We start from the raw sequence: 23,828 nt of genomic DNA, 5'->3' as shown, positions 1-23,828 counted from the left end.
ATGCATTTCCATCTGATATTAAAGTAGACTCATAAACTATATACCATTGGAAAAAACTCATAAAAGGTGCAGCTGAAAAAATAAAAGTGAAAACTTACTAGGAAAACCAGCATAGATTGCTGCCATTCTGCACTCTGTTGCTCTTTGTGAACCAGGTGACAAAACAGTACCAACAACTATATCCCCAACTTCACTTGAGTCCAGATTTGTTTTCTCTATCATGGCCTAATTGTATATTAATCACATATAAGAAAGAAAAAAAATCAATAATCTTGTGTATATAAGCCAAATCAGAACAAAATCATATACAGTATTGGTATTACAAGCCAAAATCAATGGGGTGTTTACCTTTAAAACAACTGCAAGTAAATCATCAGATGGAGTCTCCTTATACCCTCCTCGCTTAGCTATGGAAATTGGAGTCCAGTAAGCCCTGTTTGAGAAAATTTTCAAAGGAAAAAAAACTACATAAAAATATTAACAAACGCTTAAAACAAATCAAACGTTCATTTTGTTGAAGCAAGAAATTTACGCCACAATCACTATATCGTCTCCAAGAAATTTTATCTAATTGAACCTGCTACCACATCAAGGGTTGTCTTCATCTAAAGGAAAATTAAAATTAAAATTCATGAAAAATTAATGACTGACAGCATTCAGCTACATTAGTCTCACTGTTTAGTAAGATTTCTTATGTCTTAAAATAAGGTGTCAAAAAAACAATTAATAAGATTCTTACTGTTGATTTTCTCTTCTAACTCCAAGTTCAAAGAGTAAATTTAAGTAGAAGATGAAAGGAAACTACAAACAAAGAATAAACATTTTTCTGAAACAGAATGGACCAGAGTTCAATATAAAAGGCATCAGATTGCAACTTTAGTCAATAAATCAGCTATTATAAAAACATCAACAAATGAAGAAAATATTGAATTCAACAAAAACATTGTCTAATCTTAAAGCATAAATGATGATTGTTAGAATGATTTAGAGGGATTGAAAACCAAATAATTAAAAAGAAACTAAGATATACCCAATTACATTTGATCAAAATGGAAAGTAATCATGATATAATATAGAATTTGTAAATAATTTTGACTGAACTCACCTTACCACTTTTTCATCAGTATTATATTTTTATGTTATAAAAAGGGGTATTTGGTGTAGTGTAAAACATATATGTTTCTCATAGAATTACAGTTAGCAAACTGCATGATTAAGATTCTAAAAGCAGCCTATACCAAAAAAGAAATGATTATAGTAAATAAATTCAATAGAAAGAACTTCAAAAAGAAAAATAGAGGTGACGAAGTCTAGAAATAAATAAATAAAATCACAATCTAATCAAAGAAAATACAAGAATGAAGATTACATACCATTATATATTTGTATATATTTCACTTTGCCCCAAATTATGTATTGGACAATCATGAGTCATGACATAGATTTCCTCTCTCTCCTTCAATTGTGCCCCATATGAACCTAATAACAAGGTGGAAAAAAATATATAAAAAGTCACAAACCACATTCAGCTCATTAATCTCTTTAAGGAAGAAAAAAATATTTATAAGAGAAAAATCAAAATTAAACAGTCAAACAAATAAAACATATAAACTTATAGACATTAAACATTAAACTTAGAAAGCTCACAAGTCATACAAAAATAAACACGCACAACATATAACATATAGAGTTACTTCTTGCAAGCTTCTTTTTTTTTTTTTTTTTGTATATTTCTCACCTTGAAATATTTCGACACCCCTGTAATAGTAAGAATTAGTATAACTCAGATCCAATTTTCAATTTCCACTAATGTTTCAAATGCTAATTAAATAGAAATTTACAAAGGAACAATGCTGCATAAATATCCAGTTTTGACATTAGACTCCAAAAAATAACTTAGCAATCACAAAAAAGAGTCCATCTCTAAATGAGATACAAGTAATCAAAGTAGTCAAATACTAAAAATATGACTAGTTTCGTGAGTTAGGAGTGTGATAATAAAGATTGTGTGGTCACTATCAAACTCTCTCACATTAAAAGGCTTAAAAGATGATTCCAGCATTGACAAAAGTGAGATCTACACATGTATTTGCTTAAATGCATATATATAGTTCAATTGATTAAATTAATCAATGAAACAATGACAGACAACCTTTCCATCCATCACTTTCTTTGAATGAACATCCTCTTGTCCATTTCAACATTGGAATAATCTATTGTGGTAGCATCAAAGGGAACCAACCATGATCGAGTAAGGATAAATTGAAGTGTACCATTTAACTAAGTTTCTTGAATTGAGATATAGTCATACAAAATAGAAAATGCAATGTTCACTGATGATTATCAGCTATATCCACATATAGTTTATATGCTAATATATATTTAATTCTTTTTGTTTTTTTCTTTGCTCCAACAAAAAAATTGGATAAATTCTTGAAATTATTTATTGAAGCAAAACTCACTATTATAATGGTTAAGATATATATAAATATATATGTATATAAAGCATATAAAACAAAGTTAGCTAGAATAAGATGCAAGAGTGATATAAGAGCCAAAATATAGTAAATATTTAACACTTAACTCAAAACAAACCTTTCATTTAAAATATTAGCGTAATTAAATCAACATTATAATTATAAAACAGAGTTATTAAAGCTTTTTTATCAATAAAGAAATCAATACTGTCTTATGAGAAAGACATGCATAGACACAACATACACACACACACTAAAATCAAGCTTGCAGTACCATACACTAGAGAGATTCATAGAAAATAATTAACCTCTACTCCAATTGGTTCTACACAATAATTAGATTATTACACAAGTCTACAGTACTGCCCCTGAAGCAATATACCAAATTCCCTACAACTTGCAAGAGCAAGAACAATGAGTGTTTCAGTTCTTCACTTTTCTTATTGTGTGTATGACATATATTCAATGATTCATAAGAAAAATAGCGTTTTTAAGCATATATAAAGACACTCATATATACCAAATGACATATATGAATACAAAACCAACAAATAAAAGCTACATAACACAAAAACATCTACTCGTAGTTATACATTTGATTAGGGTGTGGTTCTTTTGTTCATCTTATACTTACCTTCTGCAACTAGATCGATACCTTGTTCATCATAACCAAATTGAAAAGTTTCATACCTGATATAAACACAAAGTCATATAAATTGAATTAAGCTCAAATAAAATATTACTAATAAATCCAAGCTTAACAAAATAAGTGAAAAAATAAAAAAGGAATAAATTTTTCCCCAAAAAGTTAGTGCTCCAAATTATGATTGCATCACTGATAATACCAAGAAGCTACTGTAAAAAACTTCCACGATAATCAAACATAGAAACAAATACACGTATATAAAAAAAAAAGTTCAAAACATTTAAAACCAGTAGACACGAAATGTAAGATAAATCCACAATTAAACCCCAAATTATTTCAAAGTAGTAGACAAAAATTGCAATAAAAATCCACACAACCCAAATGATATAATTAAATAATGTTATATTCATTATAGGATGAACAGAGCGTATAATATAGTGATACCAATAGGCAAAGACTTTCAAACTAGGACTAAAATTCATCAATAGAATAACATTTTAATGATTTACCAAGAGAAAACAACTAAAGATAAAATAATGAAATATCAATCAATATATATATATAAATCACGAAGACCATAGAAACTTAAGCCTTAATAATTTGTAGAAAAAAGAAACGAAAATAAAAACATGTGATTGAGGGAAGAGTTCTCTTACAGCTCAAATATGATTTCCCCCTGTTGACAATGAAAGAGGGACGTGGGAATGGTAGAAAGAACTAGACACGATTACGCCATGCCTTAGAAGTCTAAAAAAATTATTTAAGTTGAAACATTAAAAAAAATGTAATGGTTGCTTAAAATTTCAATCCCAATTCCAAGCTCAAAGCTTTGTACTTTACCCAACAAATATATTTAAAGATAAAACAATATAAATGCAAAATAGACGGTCTAATTCATGCCGTAATTTATACACCCAAGTTTAAACCTATGTATATATATAAATACCTGTAAGATTTTCAGAGGGAAGAATCTTAGAGTGCTTCCTTTTTTTCCATTTAAGAACTTTCAATTTTTCAAAGTACTCGTAAAACAAGACAAACATAGTGTGAGTAAAGAACTGGTGCTAGATGAGAGATTTTGAATATGGAAGAAAAAGATATTGACCCTAAATTCCTACAAAACGAAGTAAACTTCCATTTATTGAGTCTTATAAAAGTCCTTCTTGAAGACTTTTCCAAGATCTAATTTACCCTTTTCTTCAATAATCCTAACTGAGACACCAATCAAGATTCCAAAACCCAATTTCAAGTAGCTAAATAAATAGTACAGACCTCAAATTTTCAGAAATGGCAACATCGCCCTCCTCAATGACCCCGAGACTTAAAATCAACCCTCCATCTTAACCATTTATATGAGCTCTACCCGCAACTGGACAACTGGAGACCGCTCCCATCTTCGTCTCTGTCCCCACCTCCGCAATCTGGTTAGGAGAGAATGAACCCTGAACGCCACCGCTACCACCATTCTCAGCGAAAAACAGAAGATCGTGCCTCCTAGGGATGGTAGAGATACTTGCAGGGAAGTTGCTTGGCCTCAATGCTAAGCTCGAACTGGTCCTTGCAAACGGCACAGAGCATAAAAGGGTCATCGTTCAGAAGGGACTGGTCGATTCTAATGGTGGGTATTGCGTCAATGGAAGATTTCGAAGCAGGGAGAGGCGTAGATGGGTCAGAGGAGGACTGACTGGAAATGGAGAGAATGAGAGATAGAGAAAGACGAGAGAGAGAGAGAGAGATGAGATTTGAGGGATGGAGGAGATTTGAAGCCAAACCACTGGGATTGACTTTGGGGACACTGTAGTCAAAGAAGAAAATGGGGGAGATATATTCGAGCTAGGAAAAAATAAATTTGCTGATGAAAAAAACCACAACTTTTATTATAGGCGGGCTCCCAAATAAATTACCGCCATTTTTTCCTTTTACCACACACATATATATAAAAGTATAGCATCACACTTTTTCATCAGTATTATATTTTTATGTTATAAAAATGGGTATTTAGTGTAGTGGATATCCTTATTATTATCCCTCAAAAATACGAGGATGTCATGGCGAATGAGAATTAGACACGTGACATCACAAATCAGGGAAAAAATGACAAAGTATTGAGAAAACACAGATAGTCTTCAGAGTGTCTTTGCTACCGAGGAATAGCTCTTTGTGATTCCATGCCTCGTACAAAAGTCGGTGAACTTATCGCTGTCTAATTGAGTCCAATTGTCCGAGACTATCTTCTTTGGTAGGGCAAATTGACATATGATATTCTTCACCACCAATTCTAGGACTTTCTTTGAGGTTATGGTAGCGAGCGGTTCTACTTCAGTCCATTTGGTAAAGTAGTCCTTGGTTACAACAACAAATTGGACTCATCCCCTTCCCGTAGGTAGCTTTCCGATTAGGTCAATCCCCCATACAGCAAAGGGTCAAGGGCTTTGCATCTATATCAATTCGTTAGGTGCTGCCCGGGGTATCTTGGAGAACATCTGGCACTTGTGGCATATTCTGACATACTCCATCGACTCGTCATTCATTGTCGACCAGAAGTATCCTTGTGTTAGGATTTTCTTTGATAGGCTCTGCCTCCCAGCGTGATCTCCACAAAACCCCTTGTGTACCTCGATCATTAATAACTTTGACTGGTCGAGTGTAACGCACCTTAGCAGTGGTAGGGAGTACCCTCATTGGTACAGTACCCCTTCGACCATCATATAACGTGTAGCTTGTCTCACAAACTTCCTTGCTTTGTTCCCATTGCTGGGCACTACTCCTTGGTTGAAATAGTTAATAATAAGGGTCATCCATGTATCTCCTAACTCAACAGGTAGTTCCTTCTGCTCGGTTATGCTTCTTTCTGTTCGGAATTGTGCCATAAAAGAATATGTAGTAGACATTGTTTTAAGAAATAAATAAATAAATTGAATTTGTTATGCATATATTTTTGGGCTTTATGTCCTCATAAAACCATGTCGGGCATGTAACTCGATTTTATATTATCGATAAAAGTAGTAGAAATCATTTAGTTTGAAAACCGTGTTGCTTGCTGGTTTTATTACATGATTATTGAAATAATATAAACATTTATAAAATCTCGAACATATGGATAGTTACAATTATAGTGACTAGGTCACAATGGATTATAGTTGTAATTATCTGTTCAAAAGAACGAGTCCTAAGATTAGATCAGTGCATTGGATTTTCACTAATTAGGAAATCTATGATATTATCTACTTACACATTTGGGGTGTGATGTCTTGTCCAAGGAATTGACCAAGTATATAAGATCGGATGTATTTGGTTACATCGGACTAGGACCGATATTGATTATTGATTGATAAATAAGTATCATTGTTATCAAATCTAATCAATGTCACAACGTTGACCTTATGTTAAGTCGATCTTAATTCTGAATGATAATATTCCGCTAATTATATTATTTAAATCTTTTGACTTTGTTCATTACCAGCTTACCCTACGGTCTAGCCCATACTTACATCTTGGAGATTTAGTAGTGTAATTGAGAGGGAGTATTATTCATAGAGAAGAAATCTATAACTTTTGTATGAGAAGTGAAAAGATGATCTCCTTAATTGCTTTGTTCAAAATGTTAAATGATTGAGATCTCATTTCTGTGATTAAGTTCACGAAAATATCATTTATAAGGAACTTAGTGGGAGTTAAGGATAAAATACTGATGATGGGTAAAACAGTAATTTGCACCCATCTCGTTAGTAAGTCATCGATAGAGGATTGACTAACTGTAATGGTTAAAACAAAGGATAACGTATTTATGGTTTAGAAAATACGTGCTATGAATTCAAGAGTTGTAGAGTCTAAGAATTTTACTTAGCTAGTTAGATAGTAGTAGTAGGAGCAGTAGTTATAGTATGTTTATTACTGTGGATTTTGGTTCAAGCCGGGATTTAGTTGGACACTCGTAGCAACACTTGTAGATTTTATAAGTTTAACCTATAGTTTAAGAATATTAATTATAACATAAGGTTTCATTAATATAGCTGATTATGAAGATGATATTTATTATGCTATAAGGTTTAGATTGACCCAATAAGATAATGACACTTGTCATGTGCATGTTTATTAAGAAATTAAGTATTTTTGAGGAATAGTTTATTAAGAGTAATATTTGAAAACCCCAGAGTCTGCCAGCAGCTTTGAAATCATTATAGGACTCAATCAAAGTTGTTTACTCAATTCAAATTAGGTTGAAAAAGTGCAATTACGTGTATAATATTTCAGTGTATGCTGATATATCGCAGCTCTAGGGGGCGATATATCGCCACTCGGGGAATACGAAAAACACTTAACTTTGCACGAATACTGTAACGACCCGGATTTTCAAGACTCGATAATGCGAAAATATAAATGTTTTCATTTAACAAAATGTCTCAAAAACCCATAGAAAAAAACTTTTAAAAAAGTCGTATGGCCATACTTAACATTTAGTTACAAACATGTTTTATAAAGATTAGAGTGAGCCTAGTGTAGGAAAATTACACAACATTTCCAAAAATAAAAAGGCTTCCCAAAAGGTCGGTCCACATGTACATTTGCAAGGAAGACTCCAGCGCTCACTGCTCTGCCTTGCCCTTGCTCTTACCTACAACATGAAACAACTAGGTAAGCGAAAACGCTTAGTAAGATCAACTTTCAAACAAAGCAGGTAGAGAAATAGGGATCCGGACCCTACACAATCAATTTCAAGAACGCTAAAGCGCCCTGGCAAACTTATGGTCATGCCTGATAACCAAGGATATATTAATTCATATCTAGATAAAAAATCCTGCACTCAGAAAATCCCAGAACAAGCAGATATATTATATCGCAACTAATTCTTATCAACAATTATATCCCTGCACTCAGAAAATCCCAGAGCAAGCAGATATATTATATCACAACTATATCTTATCAACAATTATATCCCTGCACTCAAAAAATCCCAGAGCAAGCAGATATATTATATCATAACTATATCTTATCAACAAATATATCCCTGCACTCATAAAATCCCAGAGCAAGTAGATATATTATATCACAACATAATTCGAGACCAACGCTCGACAATTTCCAACAATTCATGCGTAACACGCCCTCCAACAAAATTGCTAATCTGTAAAAGAGAACCGAGTCCCCACATTAAGATCTAGCCAATAAATATTCTCATCAAGGGTAACTATCGTGTTACCTAGGGTATCGCTACTTATTCAAGAGTGTAATCCAATTTACACGGTTTTACGGAGACTTCTATGTTAATCAGTGGTGCTGGTAGGCAGTTGCCCCTAGGGTGTTCAGCCTCACTCAATCTTGGCAACCCCTAGTATCTCTAGGCACTCTCACTGAATGGCCAATATTCACGGCTGCTATCCGGGAATAACTTATCAGAGCACTTGCTCGGATTCTAACCGTCCAATGATTAAGTAAGCATGAGGGCCCCTAGGTCCCATTTATCTTGGCGCCCCTAGGTTTAACCAGCTTATCCTCATCTCATGGCCACTCGTCGCGGTAATGAACCGGACATAAATAAAATCAAGCAGTGTGACGGGGATCAACCGTCTAGGATATGACGGACTTCTACCGTTCATAATTTCTAAATCAGCACTCACTAGACTAACGTCTCTAAGCAACTTTCTATGACAGTCTATATATGTGCATGTATCCCTATACTAACATACAAGACAATAATCATTTCATGTTGCTGCCATACAATATAAGTTGACTTACTTGGAGTCCTTAGCGCTCAGCAGGTTTTCGCCCTCCAACGTTCAGTCCAGTTACGCTTAGCCAATACTGTAGTTATCCATACAGTATACTCGGATTAATTATGGCACTAATAATTCATTATTATTATTTTGGGCAGTTTGGTCATTTTAATAAAAGTCATTTGTAAGGATTTATAATCCTTATTTGGTTTTAAACCTATTAAGGAAAGTCATACAAAATATTCGAGACTAAACCCTAAGTCTCGGGGAGACCTATCCTAAGGTCTCGATACCTAGGCTCGGGTATCACAATGGTATTTCCCACAATCCGCTAAAAATCTTATTCTTTCAAGGTATCGCTATTAACCCGCACTTTCGACTAGTCGGTTAAAATATGTAAGATTTTAGCCGGTATTATATCCAAAAAATACCAATAAATTCCTTCATTATTTTTAAAGAAAATAAACTCTTTAAATTTTCCGTTTATTTTTCTTAAGGTTTTAATATCTAAAAACCGTTTTAAGAAAATTGCCTAATTTGTCTTAATTAGGAAAACAGTTATAAATTTCTCATCTTGACTAATTAATTTTCCAAAAGCAATTAATCAATTTTACTTACTAGAAAAATAATTCATTTAAACTCAAAGGGGTAATTTTAGTGAAAATATGATTTCAATACTTACCAATTTATATCTTGAAATAAACAAAATTTTACTTTTTACCTTATGTTCCAAAATCTCATTTTTTACACTAAGTGTGAAAAACCTATTTTTCACGTTTTTAACTACATATTTCGTTAGTTCATAACTTGAAATTTACTTACCCAATTGTTACCAAAATTTCCCAATTCCATTTTTGTTATGCCATTTAGGTCTTTGTAAAATCTTAGGTCAAAATGAGCATTTTTGATTGGTGAAATCATTTTCCAACAATGAGGTAAAAATGACCTTATTTTCAAGCCCTTATTTTTTCCAAACTTTGACAGTTAATAACTTTCAAACCGTTCAATATTTTATTACAAAATTTTACAGTGGAATAATAGGTTATGCCAGAAATATGTCTACAAAATTTTAGAAAAAACTGGGTTCATTTGCCCTATACAGTGGCTGTCCAAACTTGGTTCCGAAAATAATAATACGAAAAAACAGTTTTTTACCTAAACTTTGAAATAGCATAACTTACTCATTTCTAAACATTTTTTAGTGTTTCAAAAGCTCAATTTTATGTACTCAATCTCAACAACATCAAAGTACAATTTAATTTTACAAAAACAATATACAGTGGCTGCTTGACCCCTTGGAAGTCACAGCTCAAAACATGTTTTGTTTTAGGGTATCCTACAAAACCCTTGGGGGTTTTGGTTCTCATTTTCAAAAATCAATACACATGCATCATAAAAATTATTAAACAACTACCATAACCTTATTACATCACCAACAAGAAACTTTAAGCATTAGATATACAAAATAATGCTTAAAACTAAAAACCCTACAACAAAATCATCAAAAGTAAACTTTTTACCTCTTTGGTGTTCTTGCTTAAGGTTTGGACCTTCCTATAAGCTTTGACTCCTCCAAAACCTTTCAAAAACCCTAACCAACTTCCCCCAACAACATAGTTAATTAGCTATTTGAAACTCTAAGCTTAAAACTTTACAAAAGCCTAGATTAGTGAAGCTTTACCTTAGGGAAAATACTTCCTAGACCAAGACTTAGCCTCCAAGTTTTCCTTGGTGTTCTTGAGGTTGAATATTGAGAGAACACTTTGAGAGGTCTTCAAAAAAAGATGATAGTGAATGAGAGAGAGTGGTGTGGTCGGTTGGGGAGGGATGGAAGAGTTATATACTATCTAATTTACCCTAAAAACACTCAAGTGTTTTACCCACTTGCTTTTATCCCTAACCTTTAATTAAATGGGATTTAAACTCAATTATATATTTTTTTTTTGTTCACACCATTAAAAAGAGTCACATGGCCGGCCACCAATTCATTTTTTTCTATGTTATATATATATATATATATATATATATTTTAATGGTGAACAATTATTTCATAAGAAGAAAAACCCAATTTGACTTTCTACACCTTTTTCACTCTCATTAAGTTTTAATCACCAAACTTACTATTAATTAATTAAATTAAATGTCACTCATATTTAATTTAATTAACTACAAAATAAAATTTAACCTAAGGTCCATTCATGGAATAAAATTCCCCATTTCGGCAAAATTAGGCATTTAACACAAAATGCCTTAAAATTTCCATTTTCTTTTAGGTTTATTATTTTTGACCAAACTATAACTTTTATGAATGTATTTTATGCCAAAAATATAATTGCCATGATTTTTCGTTTTATTTTCCGAGATTTTTACCCGATCAGGGTTTTTGTGTCGGTCCAGGACCGAAAGTCTTATCTTGACTTTTAAAATCACAAAATTCATATTTTGGCTAGCAATAACTCATGGAATACTTACAAACAAAATATAATATTATTTAAAATAATATTCTTAACCCGGGGGGAAAAATCCCGACTCGAGTCGTTTAAAGGTACCCAAAAACGTAGGACGTTACAAATACTTCGACGAGCCTCAGGAATACAGGCCCAGGCGATATATCGGCTCTAGGGAAAAATTTTCAAACAATTTTGAAACCGAGCTCATTTTATTCCATAACCTCTTGATAAGCCTTAGAATCTTTTGACCGAGTCTTAAGCCTCTGCTGAACGAATATTCAAATGTTTTTCAATTAAAAGTCATTATTTTTATTCAAGCTAAAAGAAGATATTTTCATTCTTGAACTCTATAAATAGGACCTAGTACCCAGCCTTTTCTTTCATTCTTCAAGCTGAGTTCAGAGCCTTCAAGCAGCTAGGTTTACTTTAGAGTGTTGAACACTTGGGTTGGTGTTATAAGCTCTATCATCTTAAGCTTATTAAACACTTGGGAAGTAAGGTTAATAGTGTATTTTCAATATCGAGGTGTAGTTCGGTTATAGTGCAATCAAAGGTACTCCTATTCCTAGTATATTTATGTATATTTCATTAGTTTTATAGTTTTTCTCTACTCAAATCCTAACTCAATATTTTCCATTCTTGGTTAGGAAAATAAGTTCTTTGAAATTGAGGTTCTTTTTGGTAAGTTCTTCTTCTCGGTGGTTTAGACTCATTTCTTTTCATCTCTTTCTTTTAGAAAATACTCACCGTTGTATTATTGGTTTTAGGAGTGTTCCAAAATACCGTCCTTGTTCTCACATCCCGGTATTTGGTAAGGAAAATAGGATAGTTACTATATGCTAATATGATTATGTTATAACATGATTTTATATGTTATGATATATATATATATGTTTTGGGGCTTGTAGTTGCTGAAATAGTAAACCCCAATATTTTTTTGTTCTTGGGGCTTATAGTAGCTTAGCTAGCAAACCTCATTGTATTTTGAGGCTTATAGTTGCTTAGTTAGCAAACCCCAATGATTACCATGTACATGGGTTAGAATTGTGATATATGTTATATGTTTATAGTTTATGTTTCATGCTTTTAGTAGATTTTTCTTGCTGGGCATTAGGCTCATTCCTTTATTTTATATGTGCAGGAAAATAGTTATGGTCGTAGTAAGATTCTTGGCAGCTTGGGATTGTGTATTGAGGAAGAATGGATTCGGTGGACTACATGAACGATTCGAGGACGAAGTTGTTTTTAGTCATTTTAATTATGTTTTATATGTATTTTCCGCACCTGATCATGTAATGAATTTATCTATAATTTAAGTTATGTTTTATGTTCAAAAAATGGGATCTCATATTCTACACTGAATTTTTATGTATGTTAACTTTTGCTTTACAATTTTAATAAAGTTATGACTATTTCGTATGTATGTTTTCTTAAGATTAGTGTCTATGTATAGTAGTTATTAATGGTCCAAAGTCTAGAATTAGTTGGGTCATTAAAGTTGGTATCAAAGCAATGGTTCATTTGCATGAAGTTCTCCTCGATACACACACTCAAAACTCTGAATCTGACCGCCAAGTAATTGTTTATATTATAGTTATTATATTTATATGTATATCTAACGATTTTAGCCTTTATATTTTCAGTTAAGAATGAACAGAGCATTAACTTATGAGGATATCCGAGCCATTAATTCCCTAAAAAGAATTAGAGAACCGAGAAACACCGTAGCAGTGCTATAAAGAATCACTCGAAGACTACTTTTGTTCCACGGGGAGATAGGTCACCTCCAAGATTCTAAGCAGATCATGATGAGATCAATGGAGCAATACATTTTAGTAATTTTACTTTTTAGAGATTATCCTACTGTGACTGCAGCCTTAGAAGAAATTTGGGAGATGATAGATGATGAAGATGAATTGCCGATAGCTATGAGATATTACTTTCTCATACTTAGGTTCACTTCAAAAATGGAATTTCAATTTACAAATGAGCAAAAACATAGAATTTTTACGAATCTTCCTCGAGGGCATTTTGAGGCACAACACAATGATGACTATGAAGAGATAGACGAAGATATGTTAGATGAAGGATCGAATGTAGAAGATCCCAATTTTTAGAATAGATTAGTTTCATTGTTTATTTTAATTTATTATTTGTTTTCTTTTATGATTGTAAATAGTGAAAAAAAAATTCCAAATTAATATCAATGTTATTTTGTTAACATCTATGAGTTTGATATTCTTTTGCAATCATAATAAATAATGACTAAGTTCGGTGAGGGTGGATACAAATCAATGAACCGAGTTTCTATATTGAGAGTTAGGGGGCCATAGTAGTGGGAACAATTTTACTGATCCCAACCCTCCCTCAATATGGTTAACTTTGGAACAAAGATGAGTTCCAAGCCTGAGAATTAAGTCATATAGGATGATTAGAAACAGACTTAGAAAATAATAAAGATGGCTTATTTTTCTAAGTATAGAAACCCACTCTAATAATAAAGAAGGCTTATATAATTTCATAAGAAGTCATAATTAATAGGTCCGAGTTATGTTTGTTTAAATTAAGTTTTTGCCTTAGTGCCTATTAGGGTAAAGTTCTGACATGTTTTTCTCAACTGTTAGAACTCTATTGAAGGTGTCGCTCCGAAGGCCTGCTCGCACCAATGGAAATGCCTCCAACGCTGCTCCGGTGAACAATGAAGCCCCTCCAGTTTGTAAGAGGGGAGTGCGTGCTGCTGCCAGCCACAATGCACCGCCACCGCCGCCGGTTGACAACACTGTGGAAATTGCCAGACTGCGACAACAAGTTGAGGAGTTATTACAGCAACAGTGACAACAGGCTCAGCCTCTGCCTGCACCACAGCCTCAACAAATGGCCCCAGCACCCCTACAAGTTGGTCCATATGGGGGATGGCCAGTGGCGAATTATGCGACATATCCATTTCAACACATGGAGCCAGTTTATGGGCGGTTTCGTAAGCAACACGCTCCGAACTTTGAAGAGACTACAGACCCCTTCGAGGTAGAAGAATGGCTCAGGAATGTGGAGCCAATCCTGATGCACATGAACCTCGGCAACGCGGACTGCATATCCTGCGTTTCGTCTCTGCTCAAGAAAGATGCCAAAATATGGTGGGACTTAGTCCAGCAAATGCATGATGTTGCCACCATGACTTGGACCCGATTTGTAGAGTTGTTCTGCAAAAAGTACTATAATTTGGCTGTCATCACTTCAAGAGTCAAGGAGTTCGCTGGCTTAAAGCAAGGGAGTTTAACAATGGCAGAATATGCTTGGCAGTTTGACCAATAGCTAAGTTCGCACCAGAAATGGTTCCAGCTCACTATCTGAGGGTGTCTAAGTTCGTTAAAGGACTTCAACCGAAGATCGAGCTAAGGGTTAAGCTAGAAACCCGGAAAATACTACCTATGTCAATGTTATAGAAACGACAATAGAAGTAGAAAGGCTGCAGACTAATGTTAGTAAAGAAGTAGCTAGTAAGCCTGAGCCTAGTCGGAACAACAACCACCACAACAACATCAATCAGTCCAGCAACCACAACAATGGTCAGAAAAGAAAGCATCCTGACAATAAGCAGTCCGACAATGATAAAAGGGCACAGACGAACAATGGAAGCAGTAGGTCGGGTTATGTAGAATACCCACAATGTACTAAGTGCCAGAAGAAACATTCTGGTGAATGGCAGGCAAACACCAAGGGATGTTACAACTGTGGTCAAGAAGGACACTGGAAGAAAGAATGTCCCCAGCTCAAGCCAGAGTAAAAAAGAGACGAAAAGATGGTTCCTACCAGGGTATTTGCCTTAACCTAAGGAGAAGCTGATGCCAGTAATAAGGTGGTCACAGGTCAGGTTTCAATCCTCAATAATATATGTTCTGTATTATTTGATTCGGGAGCCACTCATTCATATATCTCGTTAGGAATGATAGAAAAACTAGACAAACCTTGTGAAAGATTTAGAACTAGGTTTGTAACTGAGTAGCCTTCGGGCAAAGTAGTTCTATCATCACGGATAGTACGATGTGTACCGACCAAGATTGAGGACATAGAATTAGACGGAGACCTGATAAAACTAGAGATCAAGGACTTCAACGTGATATTAGGAATGGACTAGCTAGCAAGGCATGGTGCAACCATCGACTGCAAACGTAAGAAAGTGACGTTCGAGACTCCTGACCGCCAGAGACTATGCTTCATGTGACAACTTTCAGGATTACGCACACCACTAATATCATATCTCAAAGCACAAAGGATGATAGAAAAAGGATGTCAAGCATTATTAGCCAGCATCACAGATATAGTAAAGGAAACACTGCTTAAGGTTGGGGATGTCCACATTGTAAGAGAATTCCCAGAAGTATTTCCCGATGACTTACCAGGATTGCCGCCGACTTGGGAAATTAACTTCACGATCGAATTAGTACCGGGCACCGAGCCTATCTCTGAGGAACCATACCAGATGGCATCTACAGAACTAAAGGAGTTAAAGATGCAGCTACAAGAACTCCTAGACTTGGGTTTCATCAGACCAAGCCATTCGCCTTGGGGAGCACCAGTTCTATTTGTGAAGAAAAAGGACAGAAGCATGCGGATGTGCATAGATTACCGCGAGCTGAATAAGGTAACGATTAAGAATAAGTACCCACTACCCCGGATTGATGACTTGTTTGATCAACTTTGAGGTGCGACCATGTTTTCAAAGATTGATTTACAGTCCGGGTACCATCAGCTCAAGGTGCGGGGATAGGATATTCTTAAGACAGCTTTTAGAACTCGTTATGTCTTTCGGTCTTACTAATGCTCCAGCCACGTTTATGGACTTAATGAATAGGGTTTTAAGGACTTCTTGGATAAATTCATCGTAGTGTTCATCGACGACATCTTACTATACTCAAGGGACGAAGTCGAGCACGAGGAACATTTGAGGTTGATCTTATCACGACTAAAGGAGCATAAACTCTACGCCAAGTTCAAGAAATGCGATATTTGGCTATCGCAAGTGGCGTTCCTCGGGAACATTATATCCAAGGACATAGTTGCAGTAGACCCATCCAAGGTAGAAGCTGTGAAGGATTGGCCAAGACCAAAGAACGCATCCAAAGTAAGGAGCTTTCTGGGATTAGCAGGTTATTATCGGAGGTTCGTAGAGGGCTTTTCTAAGATAGCCACTTCGCTCACCAACCTGACCCGGAAACAGCAAAGATTCAACTGGACTGATAAATGTGAAGAAAGCTTCCGGTTGCTTATGGATAAGCTTTGCTCAGCACCAGTACTATGTGTATCGACACCCAATGATAATTTTGTAGTCTACTGCGATGCGTCGAAGCAAGGGTTAGGTTGCGTGCTGATGCAGAATGACAAGGTGATATCCTACGCCTCAAGGCAGCTGAATGAGTACTTGCAACGCTATCCAACTCACGATATGGAGTTGGCAGCGGTGGTATTTGCGTTGAAAATCTTGCGCCATTTTCTTTACGAAGAACGGTGCGAGATTTATACAGACCACAAAAGTTTAAAATACTTCTTTACTCAGAAGGAGCTCAACATGAGGTAGCGCAGGTGGTTAGAGCTAGTGAAGGATTACGACTGCGAAATCCTATACCACCGAGGAAAGGCAAATGTAGTTGCTGATGCGCTAAGTTGGAAGAGTTATGGAAATATAGCAGCACTAGCCGGAATAGAAAATCTGCTACAACAGGAGCTGATCAGTGCCGGGATAAAAGTAGTCATCGTTAAGCTGGCTAACTTGTCTATCCAGTCAAATCTGTTAGAAGATATACGGATTGGTCAAGGGCATGATGACACACTAGCGGCACATATGAAGGCAACTAGAGAAGGTAAGGCCACAGATTTCTCAATATAAAGTCAAGGGTTATTGAGATACAAGGATCGGGTATGCGTGCAAAATGATCAAAGGATTAAGATGAGGATTTTAGAGGGAGCGCACAGTACCCCATACTCAGTTCACCTAGGGTTGACTAAGATGACTCACGATATCAAGGCAATATATTGGTGGCCAGGGATGAAGAAGGATATAGAGAAATTTGTGTCAAAATGTTTAGTATGCCAGCAAGTGAAAGCATAACATCAGCGATATACAAACTTATTGCAACCACTTAGCATACCAGAATGGAAATGGGACGATATAGCTATGGATTTCGTGACAGGTTTGCCACGAACAAGTAAGCAGCATGATTCAGCTTGGGTAGTAATAGATACACTAACCAATTCGGCTCATTTCCTACCTGTTAAGACTTCACACACAGCGGATCAATATCCAGACATTTATGTCCAAGAGATAGTAAGGTTGCATGGAATTCCCAAGACAATAGTGTTCGATAGAGGATTGGTGTTTACATCAAGATTTTGGGGAAGTTTACAGCAAGCCATGGGTACTATGTTAAGTCTTAGTACAGCTTTTCATCCTCAGAAGGATGGTCAGTCCAAGCGTACGATACAAATTTTAGAAGATATGTTGCGCGCTTGTGTACTTAATTTTGGAGGATCATGGAATAAGTACTTGCCGCTGATAGAGTTGTCCTACAACAATAGCTACTAGTCAAAAATCGGGATGGCACCATATGAGTTACTTTATGGATGAAGGTGCTGATCGTCGTTACATTGGGAATAGGTAGGAGAAAGGCAGCTCCTTGGTCCAGATGCTGTTAGAAAAGCTCAAGAAGCAGTAGTGTTGATTAGAAAGCGTATGCTCGCTGATCAAAGTCGTCAGAAAAGCTATGCGAATATCAAGCGGCGTGATGTGGAATTCAAGGTCAGAGATCAAGTCTTCTTGAAGATATCTCCTACGAAGGGTGTGAAGCGGTTTGGGAAGAAATGCAAGCTTAGTCCCTAGTTTATAGGTCCTTTTGAGATATTGGACAAAGTGGGAGCAGTGGCGTATAGATTAGCCCTGCCGCTAGCACTAGTTGATAGCCACAATGTGTTCTACATCTCAATGCTACAAAATTATGAGTCAGATCCATCTCACGTCCTCAAGTACGATACGATAGCACTCCAAAAAGACTTGAGTTACGAGGAACGACCGGTTAGCATCCTAGATAGAGGGATGAAGCAGTTACGGTCCAAGAGTATTCCGATAGTCAAATTCCAATGGATTAATAGTTCTGAACGGAAGGCAATGTGGGAGATGGAGGAGGACATGATAGCCTGGTATCCGGAATTGTTTGGTAAGTAAATTTCGAGGACAAAATTCTTTCTAGTAGGGGAGAATTGTAGAGTCCAAGAATTTTACTTGCTAGTTAGATAGTAGTAGTACTAGTAGTAGTAGTAGTAGTAATAGTAGTAGTAGTAGTAGTAGTAGTAGTAGTAGTAGTAGTAGTAGTAGTAGCAGCAGTAGTAGTAGTAGTAGTAGTAATGGCTAGTAGTAGTTATAGTATGTTTATTACAGTAGATTTTGGTTCAAGCCAGGACTTAGTTAGACACTCGTAGCAACACTTGTAGATTTTATAAGTTTAACCTATAGTTTAAGAATACTAATTATAACATAAGGTTTCATTAATATAGCTTCTTCTCGGTGGTTTAGACTCATTTCTTTTCATCTCTTTCTTTTACAAAATACTCACCTTTCTATTATTGGTTTTAGGAATGTTCCAAAATCCCGTCCTTCTTCTCAAATCCCGGTATTTGGTAAGGAAAATAGGATAGTTACTATATGCTTATATGATTATGTTATAATATGTTTTTATATGTTATGATATATATATGTTTTGGGGCTTATAATTGCTTAAATAACAAACACCAACATTTTTATGTTCTTGTGGCTTATAGTTGCTTAGCTAGCAAACCTCATTGTATTTTGAGGCTTATAGTTGCTTAGTTAGCAAACCCCAATGATTACCATGTACATGGGTTAGAATTTTGATATATGTTATATGTTTATAGTTTATGTTTCATGCTTTTAGTATATTTTCCTTGCTGGGCATTAGGCTTATTCCTTTATTTTATATGTGCAGGAAAATAGTTATGGCGGCGGTAAGATTATTGGCAGCTTGGGATTGTGTATTGAGGAAGAATGGATTCGGTGGACTGCGTGAACGATTCGAGGACGAAGTTGTTTTTAGTCATTTTAATTATGTTTTCTATGTTTTTTTCGCACCTGATCTTGTAACGAATTTATTTATAATTTAAGTTATGTTTTTTTTTTCAAACAATGGGATCCCATATCCTACACTGAATTTTTATGTATGTTAACTTTTGCTTTACAATTTTAATAAAGTTATGACTATTTCGTATGTATGTTTTCTTAAGATTTGTGTCTATGTATAGTATATTAATGGTCCAAAGTCTAGAATTAGTTGGGTCATTACAAGAGTTCAATTCCGAGTATATAGTGGAGTCACGAGGAATTAACAAGGTAGTGAAATTATTCATAAATAAATTCACGGTAACTTATTGAAGCTGGATTTCAAGGATCCATGGTCCCCGCATCAATTTTGAGTAAATCATTTAGATTGTCTCAATTAATTGATTTAATTATCAATTAGGATTCTTTAAAGATGACTAGGTCAATTTTGGAATATTTACAGAGATGTGAGATTTAGAGAATAAAAGAGAATCTTTGGGTAAATTTATTAATATTGATAAATTGGTGTCAATATAAATAAATAATATTAAATCAAGTTTCAAATTATAATTAGTTAATTTGAATAAGGATTTAATTAATTAATTAAAAATAAATAAATAAAAGATTTGAATTTCGGCCGAATTGGGATTTAAATTCAAAACAAAGAGATTTGGGCCCAATTGAACATGTAAAGTTTAAATTCCTCTCTTGTGGGTAGTTCCACTTGTGAAGGCCTATTTGCTTTGCATTACTAGATTTGGCTTAATCAATTGAATAACAAGTAATAAAATGAAGGTTCAAATTCTTGTCTTTTTGGGTTTTGTGTGGATGTTAGGGAGCCTTAGTAGTGAGTTCGACATACTAAACCCAGCTCTCCTCCATGCAAGCTCGAATTGTTAAGGCCCATTTGCCTATGTTGGACTTAATTGTATTAGGTTATTCTTTTTAGTTGGACCTAATAATTGATTAGAAACAGATTAATTCTAATTTTTGGATTAATTTTCAATGGTAATTTTAGAATTAATGGAAAAATTATAAACTATGGTTTATTAATTATTTTACTAATTTAGCAAACCGAAGTTGGTTTATTGAATATTTTTATAATTTGGCAAACCTAAGTTGGTTTATTAATTATTTTAATAATTTGGCAAACCTAAGTTGATGTTTTTCAAAAAGAATAACATACTAAAACATTTGATAATGAGTTTTAAAAATTTAAATTCGATCTCCACCGTTGAATTAACAAGGTTTGGGTTCAGTGGGGCCTCATGGCGCTTTGATTTCGTCTCCCTAAGGATTGTGTTCACTAGACTTCTTAACGTGGTTAAATTTCTTAGGATAGATTGTTATAGATGGACCTTCTATAGACTCATCCTTACGGATACTATAGGAATTAAGTCTATAATAATCTAAATCATGGGTCAAACTCATAAAGTGAGAATAATTTGTGACTCTTGCCTATCGGGAGACATGAGTTTTTGTTACTTTGATCGGATGGAATAGGTAGTTAATAAAAGTCTACGACGTTTTATAAATTGAGATGTTTCTCTATTTAACTAAGTGAATATTTGTGACTCTCGCCTACCGAGACACATGGGTTCATGGCTAGTTAAAGTATCTAAGAAATAGAAGATAAGTGTTTTAGTATTTTGCTTATCTCAAAACATTTTGTATGTTATGCTATTTCTAAAAATTTAATGAATAAATGTTTGTCAAGAAATGCGTTGATTTCTACTTAGTTGATAATTGTAGCTCTAGGCTTCCTACCTCATACTCTCTCTAATCTCTAAAAGGTTACTCTATGGAGAGAACCTCATGAAATGTTTGTCCAACATCAACATGGTGTTGATTATGGACAACATTGAGTTCGTGATAATCAAAGATATTCCTATTTTTCCTATGCAACGATCACCAAATCCTTCAAAGAGGATTGTTGATGGTGGTTCGAGCAAAGGAAAGAATGCTAATACTACTAAACAAGCTCAAGGAGAAGATGCTTTAAGTTTCTTCTTCAAAGAGCAAGAGAGGAAGAAATTCATACAAAAGAACAAGAAGTACAATGGCAAGGCACCAAATGCTGCAAAGCATCTTGGAGCAGGGCCTGATTATAAGTACACAAAAAAGGGAGTGTTTCCAACTGCAAGGAGACTGGGAATTGGAACAAGATTTCCCGGCACTCAAGGCATATGGAACCCAAGATAATTAAATTTGTCTTGGATGCAAGTGATTTTAGAGGATGATACTTCGATTTTGGATCAATGAATCAAAATCTACTAAACATGCATGTACCTTTTTTACACCTTTATAGCATTGGGAAAACCATGAAGGATAAAAAGCCACAGCTTGGAATCATCCAAGGGTTGTTCGTATCAAACAAGGAAAAATGATAAGCTTGAATGAATTTTCTAAATAAATATATTGTTTTAAGACAAGGTTTATTTTATTCCAATTTTCAATGGAAATTTTAATTTCAGATTTTCTTATTACATCAACAACAATTTGTAGTTACTTTCACAAGTAATAAAATCCTATTTCTTTAAATGGATGTAAATTGTGGGGTGGATATATGAAAAATGGGCTATACCTATTGCAATTAAACAAACCCTATGTTCTAAATAATGAGCTGTTTAAGATAGCTAAATCTAGGATCGTTAAACAAGAAAAGGTCACTAACGTTAGAAATGACGTACCTTTGGCATTTTTGCTTTGGTCATACTTGCTATGATAGAATTCAAAGACCAACAAAGGCTGGGCCTTTGAGGAAACTCACCAAGGGTGACCTACCTGTTTTTGAATCTAGTCTCGAGGGCAGAATGACAAAGCGTCCATTCTCTGAAATAGGAGAAAGGGCCAAAGAACCACTAGGGCTAGTATGTTCAAATGTCTGGGGACTTATGAATGTTCAAGTGAGGGGGTGGTTATGAGTATTTTGTCATCTTCATCGATGATTTCTCTAGAGACTCATGTAAGTACGTAAAGCATAGGAATTCTAGGAATTTGTTAAGAAGTTCAAAGAATTCATTGCAATGGCTTTAAAACCATATTAGGTAAAAAAATGTTAAAGATCTTGCGATCTGATTGGGGTGGAGGATATTTGGATAATCAGAACCAAGATCATTTAATTGAACTTGGAGAATTGTCTAAAGAAACTGCCTCAAGAAGTCTGCAACAGAACGGTGTTGCTAGACATCGTGAATCACGCGTTTATGAACATGTGTGTTCTAAGGTAAGCTATTCAACTCTACCAACTTCTTACCCAGATCTTTTCTGGAGACATACTACCTAGACCGCATGTGACATTTTTTAAAATGTTGTGCCATCTCAAAAGCTGTCTCCAAGACACCACTAGAATTATGAAATGGTCGTGAACTTGGTTTATGTCATTATGGAATTTGGCGATGTCATGTTTATGTCCCGAGGAAAATGGTAGAAAGCTAGAACAACAAAGTGGGGTTTGCTTGTTTGATGGCTATTCTAAAGGTATTCAGGGTGGTCTGTTTTATATTCTAGTAGACAAGAAAGTGTTTGGTTGTACAAATGCTACTTTTCTGGATAACAACTACATAAAGAATTTCAAGTCTCATGGAAAAATAGTATTAGATGGAAAAATGATCAACTATTGTTCCATCCTCACCGACGCAAGTCGATCAAAACAAGGTATATTTAGAAATTATTAATCCAAGTCAGAAAGTTACGATGCCTAGTCATAATGGGAGGGTTTCTCGGAACTCAGTACCTATGAAATGGATATTGAAACCCACAAGGTGGTTGGGGACACAAGTAACAATGATCCGTTGGCCTTTAAATAGGCAATGGGTAAGTCTGAAAGGGATCTTTAACTTGAAGCCAAGGACCAGGAAATAAAGTCTAAGTACACTTAATTTGTCTGAGATCTTGTAGATGTGTCGTTGGACTTTAAGCCCATGGGGTGCAAGTGGATCTATAAGAAGAAGAGAGGAACTCATAGAAAGGTCGAGATATTAAATGCTCGACTCGTGGCAGAGAGAGAAATTTGACTTAGAGATAGCCATGTTAAAATTCATTTAGTATACTCTTATTCGTAGACACAACTCTTGATTAAGAGATAAGGCAAATGGACATCAAAGAAGAATTTTTAATGGATAACTTGATGAGACCATTAACATGGATCAATTAGAAGGATTTAAAGTAGTTGGACAAGAAAGCCAGCAAGATGAGTAGGTCAATCTATGGACTTAAACAAGCTTCACGCTCCTAGAACTTAAGGTTAAATGACAACATTAAGACCTAAGGTTTTGAACAAAATGTAGTTAACCCTTGTGTTTGACAACTTAGGGAAAAATACATTGTGGTGTTCTTAATCCTTTATGTAGATGATATCTTATTCATTGGAAACAATGTCAAGAAATTATCAAACATAAAGAACTGGCTGGAATCGAAATTCCAGATTTCGTTGTA

The 23,828-nt window shown here is 34.9% G+C and overlaps 1 long non-coding RNA gene across 1 annotated transcript; it reads right to left on the bottom strand.

Annotated features, from left to right (window-relative positions):
• Positions 1 to 542: 542 nt before the first annotated feature.
• On the bottom strand, positions 543 to 4,051 carry LOC133801057 (uncharacterized). The gene is made up of 4 exons (XR_009876721.1): positions 3,780 to 4,051; positions 3,112 to 3,167; positions 1,374 to 1,479; positions 543 to 605 (listed from the first exon to the last, which is right to left on the bottom strand). It is a non-coding gene; the product is annotated as an uncharacterized LOC133801057 (long non-coding RNA).
• Positions 4,052 to 23,828: the final 19,777 nt, after the last annotated feature.

The sequence above is a fragment of the Humulus lupulus genome, chromosome 9 (genome assembly GCF_963169125.1).
Source record: "Humulus lupulus chromosome 9, drHumLupu1.1, whole genome shotgun sequence".
In the NCBI taxonomy this organism is placed as follows: domain Eukaryota; kingdom Viridiplantae; phylum Streptophyta; class Magnoliopsida; order Rosales; family Cannabaceae; genus Humulus; species Humulus lupulus.
The sequence above is the reverse complement of the archived record's forward strand: the minus strand, read 5'-3'. Positions and strand labels throughout refer to the sequence as shown.